At 47.1% G+C, this 10320-nt stretch overlaps 1 long non-coding RNA gene across 1 annotated transcript; it reads right to left on the reverse strand.

Annotated features, from left to right (window-relative positions):
• Positions 1-6634: 6634 nt before the first annotated feature.
• On the reverse strand, positions 6635-9732 carry LOC145511436 (uncharacterized). The gene is made up of 2 exons (XR_014057852.1): positions 9657-9732; positions 6635-9005 (listed from the first exon to the last, which is right to left on the reverse strand). It is a non-coding gene; the product is annotated as an uncharacterized LOC145511436 (long non-coding RNA).
• Between the last annotated feature and the right edge of the window lie 588 nt (positions 9733-10320).

The raw sequence follows: 10320 nt of genomic DNA on the forward strand, positions 1-10320 counted from the left end.
TCATCTGTAAAATGTAACTGTATCTGAGGAAGAAACAATAATCATCCCCATTTTACAGGCTCAGAGTAGTTTTTACAGGCTCATTTTAGAGGCTCAGAGTAGTTGAGGTGCCCAAGAATTCACTATACAAAGTGAAGTCAGGACTCAGATTCAGGCAGTCTGACTCTAGAAGTGAAGCTCTAAGAATCACTACTGGGGTGGGGTGTGCAGGGGCAGAGGTAGGGGGGACGAAGAGATATTCTCTAATATGTTTAATGCAGACATCCACTGTTAGATGGAGAGTAAGTGCCTTGGCGTGAAGGGAGGGCAGTACTGTGGGTGGGCAGGAGGGAGAAGGGACAGACTGGAGTCTCTCCTGCCGTTTCTTTGTCAGGTTTGCAGGCACCAAGCAGGGCAACAGCCATGTTAACGGGGCCTAGGGCGCCTGCCCCGCCCCCCGCCAGAAGAGGACCTGTCGCTGCCTTCTCCACGGGGTGCCACTCACTCCCTTCCTCCTGGCAGCCAAGGTGGAGGAGGGGGGAGGGGTACAGCGGTGGGCACAGTTTATGCTCCTCCAGAGCTTCGGAGCAAGATTTCCCCAAAAAGCCGTATTAAATAAATAAAAGGAAATTCAGCAGATGGAAACATGAATCAATGAAAACTCCCATATGAGTGCAAAGATTTATGTCAAAAAACAAAGCATCAACATCTGGGAGCTGCCGCGTCTCCTCTTGGCTGCTCGTTTGGAATGGATTCTCGGTGTCGCTTTCCGCCCTTTCCAGCCCTGGGAGAGGACAGAAAGAATGAAACCCATTTTTAAAACAGTCATTTTTTAATCAGAAATGAACGCTGTTTTCCCCCTCAAGGCTGGAGGGAACGTGATCCGGACTACGGGGGGCATCGCCGGGAGAGAGGACCCTCTGCAGGACGCGGAGGGGCGCCCCTCCTTCCCCACACCCCCGCGGCTCTCTGGGGTCCGGTACCTCCGGATTTCACAGCCGCCGCGGCAACGCTAGCATACATACCAGTGCCCACCGCACTGCGGCCGCGCTCCACGACTCCAGGCGCCCGCGCCTCGACCCCTCAAGTGGGTGGAGGAGGCCTGCGTGCACAGAGGCGGCTGGGTGCCCGCCCCTACCCGCAGTCCGGCCCGCCGCCAGGGAGCTCATCTCATCGGGGCGCGAGCCTCTGCGTGAGTTCCTCCAGTTCCCAGGAGATGGACTGGGGACATGCTGAGAATAAAATGCAGGCTTTGAGGATGAAGCGCACGGATCGAAGACGACGTTTAGCCCATAGGTTGGGCCACGCAGGGATTAAGAGGGCAGGCATTGGCATCCTGATGGTTCAAATCCCACATGGGTCACTGCCAACCGGATGACCTTGAACAAGTTAACCTCTGAGCCAGGGTTTCATCATCTGTAAAATGGGAACAATATCACCAGCCTCCTGGGGGACTGTGAAAAGTAAATGAGAAACCATGCATAAAGTTCTCTATTCAGTACAAATATACATAAAATTGAATAAATGTTAGCTATTATCATCAGGATAAAGGCTTAAATTATCATCATAACCTACAAGGCTCTGCATAATCCATGCTCCCACCTCTGTGGCTTTGGAGAAGCCACTGACCACTCCATCCTAGGCTCCAGTCATTAACTTTGGCACAGCAGCCTAGCTCCCTTGCACTTCAGGACCTTTGCACATGCTGTTTCCTGTGCTTGGAAAGCTATTTTCCACCTTCCACTTCAACCCAGGCTGCCCACTCTTAGGGTTTCAGTTTACTTGTTACATCATTCAGGAAACTTCCTGATTCTCCATTCAGTTCAGTTCAGTCGCTCAGTCGTGTCCGACTCTTTGCGACCCCATGAATTGCTGCACGCCAGGCCTCTCTGTCCATCACCAATTGCCGGAGTCCACCCAAACCCATGTCCATCGAGTCGGTTATGCCATCCAACCATCTCATCCTCTGTCGTCCCCTTCTCCTTCCGCCCTCAATCCTACCCAGCATTAGGGTCTTTTCCAATGAGTCAACCCTTCGCATGAGGTGGCCAAAGTATTGGAGCTTCAGCTTCAACATCAGACCTTCCAATGAACACCCAGGATTGATCTCCTTTAGGATGGATTGACTGGATCTCCTTGCAGTCCAAGGGACTCTCAAGAGTCTTCTCCAACACCACAGTTCAAAAGCATCAATTCTTCGGCGCTCAGCTTTCTTCACCGTCCAACTCTCACATCCATACATGACCACTGGAAAAACCATAGCCTTGACTAGACGTACTTTTGTTGGCAAAGTAATGTCTCTGGTTTTAAATATGCTATCTAGGTTGGCCATAACCTTCCTTCCAAGGAGTAAGCGTCTTTTAATTTCATGGCTGCAATCACCATCAGCAGTGATTCTGGAGCCCAAAAAAATAAAGTTTGACACTGTTTCCACTGTTTCCCCATCTATTTCCCATGAAATGATGGGACCAGATGCCATGATCTTAGTTTTCTGAACATTGAGCTTTAAGCCAACTTTTTCACTCTCCTCTTTCACCTTCATCAAGAGGCTCTTTAGTTCTTCTTCACTTTCTGCCATAAGGGTGGTGTCATCCGCATGCTTATTTAACTTATATGCAGAGTACATCATGAGAAATGCTGGGCTGGAAGAAACACAAGCTGGAATCAAGATTGCCGGGAGAAATATCAATAACCTCAGATATGCGGATTCTCCATTACCACCCTCAAATGTAGTCTCTGCTCTGATACTCTCATAGCAGCCCTGGCTTCTCATAGCAATTCTCCAGTTGTAATATATCATCATTTTTGTTATATGTTTAATGTCTATCTCTCCCTGGACAGTTCACACCATGAGGCCTGGAGCTCATCCTGTTCCATTCATTGTGGAATCCCCAGCCCCCAGGACAGTGACTGATGTAGGCCCTCTATTTGTGGTGAAACGATGGGACTCTGAGACCAGAGAATCTTGAATCTTCTATATTGTTTTACCACTTCCTTCCAACAATAAATGTATTTATTAAGCAGGGCACCAAGGGCACAGATCCATACAATTCTGTTGCTGACCTACTAGAGCTTATAGTCCAATAGCAGAGACAGACATGTAAATAGAGGACAGCACAGATAGGGTAGAGACAACAGAGTGTGTGGGAGGGATGGGGAAGACTTGTGTCTGCAAAGATAGGACCCTTGGTTCCAGGTGGTCTAAGTGAACTAAGCTTCATGCTTGACCTGCATTATCTTACTAAAACTCACAACTATTAGATAGGCCTATTATCATCCCTGTCTTCACCAATGGCTCAGTGGCTAAGAATCCTCTTGCAATGCAGGAGATGCTGGTTCAACCCCTGGGTCGGGAAGTGGAGGAGGAAGTGGCAACCCACTCCAGTAGTTTTGAGTCAAAACTCCCATGGACAGAGGAGTCTGGCGGGCTATAGTCCAAAAGGTCACAAAGAGTTGGACATGTTTGAGCGAGTGAGCAATTATCATTCCTATTGTACAGATGAAGCATAGAGGTTAAACAGCTTGCCTGGGATCACAAAGATAGCCATGGCAGAAGTGGCATTCAAAGAGGGGTGCATTCTGCTTCAGGCCCAGAGCTCTTAACTACTTGGCCTTTGCCTCAGAGCAAAGGGCTCTCAGTGAGGTTACTCTTCCTGCCCACGACCCCAGTTCTGGTTCCGGACCAACTGACAGTGGGGCACTGCCCCTCACCATATTCCTGCTGGTAGAAATCCCGCCACCCAAGCAGCAGAGAGGGAGGTGGGAGCGCCAGGCTGAGGGGCATGTGAAAACCATACACCCTGTTCCACACAAGAGCTTAATGAGGAGTGTTCACAGGGCAGCAAAGGGGACATGCAACAGCTCAGCTAAAAACAGTAGCGCCTCTGGCTTCTGTGCTACTGAGCCCCAACTCTGGAGAGAGGCCCCAGCCTAAGCCGGCTCAGCGCCCTGAGGGTGTTGTTCTCACCTTTCACACCCACCTCGAAGCTCCACTGATCCTGATACTTCTCCTCTCACCACCCCCGGGGCTTTTTTTTTTAAGGTTGGATTCACATCCTGCATTTGCTTTCTTAAAGGCAGCCCTGCCTGTTCTCCCAGATTCCAAGAATCAGCCAGCTTTTGGAGGGTTATAGGGGAACTGTTCTTCACTCTTATCTGCTTAAGCCTGGCTGAGGCTAGGTCAGAATTCCTTTGAGGATCTGATGAGACCACTCCTCTTTTTCAGCTTCCCCCTCCTCTAGCTCTCAGAAAGCTGCATCTTTCAGCCAGTGGCTCCTGCAAATTCTGACAGGAGGACCTGAGGTCACAGCAGGACATCCAATGGAAGAGACTAGCTGGTGATGTTAGGAAAGAGAACAAGGGTAAGGCTCCATGTGCAGGGGTAAGCACTTCATGTGCGCTTGCCCAGTGAATCCTCACATCAACTCTTGTTAGGAAGGGACCTGTATTATCCCCACTTCACAGACAAGGAATTGAGGCTCAAAAATTCAAGTAACTTTCCCAAGTTCACTCAACTATAAAGTGGGCTTGGGGGGGTACTTCCCTGGTGGTCCAGTGGTTAGGACTCTGTGCTCCCACTGCAGGAGGCATGGGTTCAATCCCTGGTCCAGGAACTAAGATCCCATATGCCTTGGGGCAACTAAGACCAGATGCAGCCAAAAATAAATAAATAAACACAAACAACACAAACAGCAACAACACAGAAAGTGGTAGGGGATTCAAACCCAGGCCATTAGGACTCAGGAATTCAAGCTCTTAACCACTCTACTCCTGTTTAGGAGTCAGCAGCCCAGGATAGTCAAGCAAAGAGCAATGGACAGAGAACTGAAATGTGGTCAGTGCTGTTACTCAGTGTCAGGAGGAAGAAGCAATGGCAGAAACAGTAATCAGGAGGTAAACAAACTCAGGAGATCCAGTACAAGAGAAGCTGGAGAGGAGACAGATTCAAGGACCTGACACAGAAGATGGCAATTTTTACAGGACCTGTGACTTGTGACTAGCTGGGTGTGGGTGTGTCTGACACTCTGGGGTGCAGATCATCCCAAAAGTCTCCTTCTGGAGAAATCTAGAGAGAGAGAACTCACTTCATTGACTCCAAGTCTACAGTCCTGGGCTTTCCTGGGCTTCAGCTGCATCCTGTCTTTGGGGCTCCATTAGCTGTGCCCTACTCCTCCATATTCTAATTAGACTTTTCTAAAAAGCTAGCTTCAACGAGTTTCTAATATTTGCAGTAAGACTCAAAAGTAATGTGGGGGTGGGCAGAGAAGGGAGCAGAAGGAACCCTGAGTTCAAGGTTTATTCCTGAATGGTTGGGGGAAATGATCCAGTTGACAGGAATAAGAAAGAGAGATGATGAAGCAGTTTGGTATGTGAGAGCTTAGGAGTGGATGGTCAACTGAGTCAAATGCTCTGGGTCAAGGAAACTGACTGAGCAAAGGCCCACGGGTGGTTAATGAAGTAGTCTTTGATGACCCTGGTGACAGCTGGGTCAGAAGAACAGCAATGGAAGCTGGGAGGCAGCTGAAAAGTGAAGGAGTCAGGAAGGAATGGGAGGCAATGTGTGTGTTAATTAAGAAATCTGACAGTGGAGAGAATGAAATAGGAGCTGAAAAACACAGGAGGATCAAATAAAGGATGTTCTCCAAGATAGGAAAGGCCTGTGTATATTTCATAGAAAGAAAAAAACTAATAGATGTATGCTTGTCATGAGGGTCAGGATAATTATAGAGACAAGGTTCCAGAAGAGACAGGAAGGGAATGGGACCAGGAACAAACACAGAGTTTGGCCTTAAGATAAAGAAAAGAGACAGACCTCTTCAAATGAGTCTGTGTTCTTGTCATTTCCTTCGACTCATATTCATGCCTTACATTTATTTGGACAGTGTGCAGCTAAACATCCACATCTGTGCTCATAGCAGCTCTTCAAGTTAGAGCCGTCTTCATATCACTGTTTGTTGACCATGTGCCAGTCAGTGATGTGTTACCTCATGAGAAGGGGACAACTATCATTGCCATCTTACAGATGAGGAAACCAAGATAAAAGATTATAATTCACTTGACCACGGTCACTCAGCTGGTAAGCAGGAGAGATGGATCGGAGGCCAGTCAGTCCCATTCCAGTGTTCTTCTGTGCTCTTCCTGAAATTTTAAGTTGAAAATGGTTGCCTCTAGGTAGTAGGATGAGAGGGTAGAGAGCTGTGTGTGGCACGGGTCTGCAGGGTTTTGTTACAAGCTGTATAGTACTGTTTGACTTTTTACTGGAGTAGGCTCTCCTTTAACAGACCATTTCTTAAGTAAGGGGTAGAATCCACTGAGCCTGGCACAGTCCCTGCTCTCAGCAGGCGAGCTCTTCCTTAACACAGTTCACCGTTAGGCATGAACTGTTTGACGACCTGGCCAACCTCAGGTCCAGATCCTACTGGGAATAGCAGGCTTTCTGTGACATGTTTTTTGTTGTTGTTGTTTGTTTGTTTTTTGTTTTCCTAACACCAAACAAAATGAAAACAAAAACTTACACAAAGGAACTTCCCTTTAGTCCAATGGTTAAGACTCTGTGTTCCCAATGCCAGGGGCACAGGTTCAATCCCTGGTTGGGGAGCTAGGATCCCATATGCCACAATGCATGGCCAAAAAAACCCAACTTGCACAACACAAAGGAGTTTGCATTTTTTAATAATACAAATTCCTACTAACAAAAAGCAAAAAGAACTGGTATTGGTGCTGTGGTGATGACTCAGCCTTCTCAGTGATGAGGGTGAGGTCACTGGCTAGAAGGGACAGGATGACAATGAGGGCTTGACTTTCTTCAAACCATCCCCCACACAGCAGCTAACAGCCTTTTAATATCCTACAAGCAGGCCTGATCATGCTTATCCTTCCTTCTTTGATGCTCTCCAGACAGAGTCGAGATGTGGGGTAGGGGTGGGGACGATGTAAGACTTTGTGATCTGGTCTCACTTACCTCTCCAGACTAAAGGGCTATGGCTATCCCATACCATCTCTGCCCTAGCTATAGCCTATAGATCTTAAATTTTGTTCTCTTTGCCTCCATGGGCCTTCACATCGGTTGTTTACCCTTCCTGAATTGTTTTCCCATCCCTTCTTCATCTGATTAGTTTCCATGCCTCATCATCAGTTTAGAGGTCAGTGCCTCCAGGAAGTTTTTCTGACTTCCATACCTAGGTTATGAGCCTCCCCTGGGTGTTCCCATAGCACTCTGTACTTTCCCTACATTCCCTAGTATTCATGCCCTTTTGTCTTCCCCTCAAACACTGATATCGGATGATCCTGTGAATTGCTTTAACCAACAGAGTGAAGAAGTGACCCTGGGCAGGTTCCAGGCCTTATCCTGAAGAAGCCTGGCAGTTCCCACTTCTACACATTTAGAAGCTCAGAGCCACTATTTATGAAGTTCAGCTACCTAGCTGGAGAGGCTCTGGGACTACATGGAGAAAGAGGCCTCGTTGAGCCTTCATATGGCTCCAGCCCCAGCTGCCATCTGACTGCCATCTCATGACAGACCCCAAGTGAGACTAGCAAAATTGCCCAGCTGAGCCCAGTCAATTCACAGAACCGCGAGAGATAGTAACATGATTGTTTTAAGCCACTAAATTTTGGAGAGTTTGCTGTGCTGCAATATATAACTAAAGGACAATTTGGGATTTTAATTGTCTATGAGTTTGCTTACCCTGCCAGCCTACTGTCTCCATGAAGGCAGGGGCCACATCCAGTTTTTAAAAATTGTTATACACTCAGGACACTCCCCAACACAGAATAAGCTCTCATATATCTGATGAATGCAAATTAAGAACGTCTACAGAATGAAGGCAACAACAAATGTCTAGAACATTCACTGTGTTGACTATACAATGATATCAACAAAAGGTGATTAACTGGACATCTGGGCAGTAAGTTCCCAGTGTAAGTGAGATAGCTTACCTTTGTAGAAGGATTTGCAGAGCTGCAAGGCAATGCAGAGCAACCTTAGGAGCAGAAGAGAAAGGCTAATGGTTTGGGCCTGGAAGTTCAAGCCAAGGTAAAGGCAAGGGAACAAAAGTGTCATCCCCGATAGTACTCCCCTGGGCAGCACTAAACAGGTGATCTGGCGTATCAGTGAGGACTACAGCTACCCTCGCCAAGTACCCCTCACTCAAATGGTCTGTTAGTGTTCACAGGCTTCTAGAGATAAGAGACACCAAAATGCCATTCTACCAATAGGACTAGACATCATCTTCAAAATTTTTCAACTCACTTTAAACAAGGAGGGCCTTCAGTGTATGTGGAACGAATACATTTCCACTCAAATCAATAAATCCCATGACTGAGGTCTGGTGGTCTTGTCTGAAATAATCATCAGCACAAAGTGTCTAGTCAACTCAGTGGGTATCTTTTGAACACCTTCTGTAGGTTGACAGTTTGTGTCAAGCCTTATGTGGGACGCAAAATGGGAAAATGCCATCCCTGCCCTGAGGGAGAGAACAGGGGAGACTAGACTTACACAAACGAGATAATTAAATAACAGGACAACATATAATTACTGCTAAATTGTGTGGTAAGAAACTAAGTGCTACAGGAATTGGGAAAAGTGGAGAACAGCAAGGGCTCGAACAGTTGAGGAGTTGTCACTAAAGAACTGGAGGTGGCTGAGCCTTAAGGAATGAAACCAACTCCCCTCCCCTGCCCACCCCCATCTCTAGCTGAAAGGAAGGAGGCAGAAGTTCCTAGGAGGAAGAAGACACTCGAACCAGTACACTTGTTATTTTACTTTGATGCAGCAACACAACAAATATGAAAAGTGGCTGCCCCAAATTCCAAAGCAAGTGTATTTCTGAAGTTTCCCAATATTCACACTTCTAGGCCTTTATCAGTTTCTTGTGCTTGCAAGCCTTTTTCCCTTCTTCCTTCACCTGGTGAATTCTTACTCGTATTTAAAGGTCCAGCTCAAATGCAACTACTTTTCTGAATTCTCCCATGGTATCCAATAATCCAGTGCTCATGCTTCTATTGGAGAAGGCAATAGCAACCCACTCCAGTACTCTTGCCTGGAAAATTCCTTGGACAGACGAGCCTGGTAGGCTGCAGTCCATGGGGTTTCGAAGAGTTGGACACGACTGAGCGACTTCACTTTCACTTTTCACTTTCATGCATTGGAGAAGGAAATGGCAACCCACTCCAGTGTTCTTGCCTGGAGAATCCCAGGGACGGGGGAGCCTGGTGGGCTGCTGTCTATGGGGTCACACAGAGTCGGACACGACTGAAGCGACTTAGCAGCAGCAGCATGCTTCTATTGGAACATATCTATGCCTTTGGCCTACTCACTTCCTCTATTGCTGCATTAACGCCAACTTACACTTACTAGGCTTTTACTATCTGTTGGGAACTAAACATTTAAAATGTGTTATTTAAGCCTCACAACAACTGCATGAGGTATTATTTTTCCTATTTTATAGATCAAGAACCCAAGGCTTAAAGTGGTTAAGTAAACTGCCCAAGAATACAAAACAGGAAGTAAGAAGGCTGCGATTGGAACCATGCGTGGAACTCCAGAAAGAAAGTGAAAGTGAAGTCTCTCAGTCGTGTTTGACTCCTTGGGACCCCATGGACTGTAGCCTACCAGGCTCCTCAGTCCATGGAATTTTCCAGTCAAGAGTACTGGAGTGGGTTGCCTCAGAGACCACTCTTAAAATACTAGACCATGTCTTCCTGGAGGCTATAAATGCCTTTTACTCATCAGTCTTCTTAGATTCTAGGATGGTGGCTGACACATGGCTCAAAATTTGCCAAACAAATCAATGTCATAACATATGCCTAGGTCTAAAGGTAGGTACCCCCTAGGTACTCTTTTACCTCAGATAGAGACGTCCACCAACTCAGAAGTCACCTGCCAGGGAGAAAGGAGGGAGAAAGTGTGAGCAACTTACATTTGAATTTGAGATCCTTTATTTCATGGATTCAACTGTGGGAAAAGAGGACTGATTCTTTGCCCAACAAAAGAATACACAGATAACACTGGCTTAGACTGCAGATAAGAGCTCTGATTAACAGGCGGCCAGGAGAGAGCCAGTCTCCTTCCTCTTTGAAAGCAGCAATTCAAACCAGAAATTTGTTCCTGTCAAACCAGGAAGGACCAGGCGAGATCACTCCATCTGACCCTATCATGGGGCAGACTGAGGCACTGACAAAGGAAGGCCTCGGCCGGAGGCTACACAGTGAGACAAAGCGGAGCCAGAGCCCGAATCGGAACCCCACGTGCAGTTTTTCATCTCCTATCAAGTTGAGCCGGGTCTGCAACTCCAAGCTGATGGCCTTGCGCGGAAAGCTCGGATTACTGTTTTACTCCGT

The sequence above is a fragment of the Giraffa tippelskirchi genome, chromosome 6 (genome assembly GCF_054371585.1).
Source record: "Giraffa tippelskirchi isolate mGirTip1 chromosome 6, T2T-mGirTip1v1.2.pri, whole genome shotgun sequence".
NCBI lineage: Eukaryota > Metazoa > Chordata > Mammalia > Artiodactyla > Giraffidae > Giraffa > Giraffa tippelskirchi.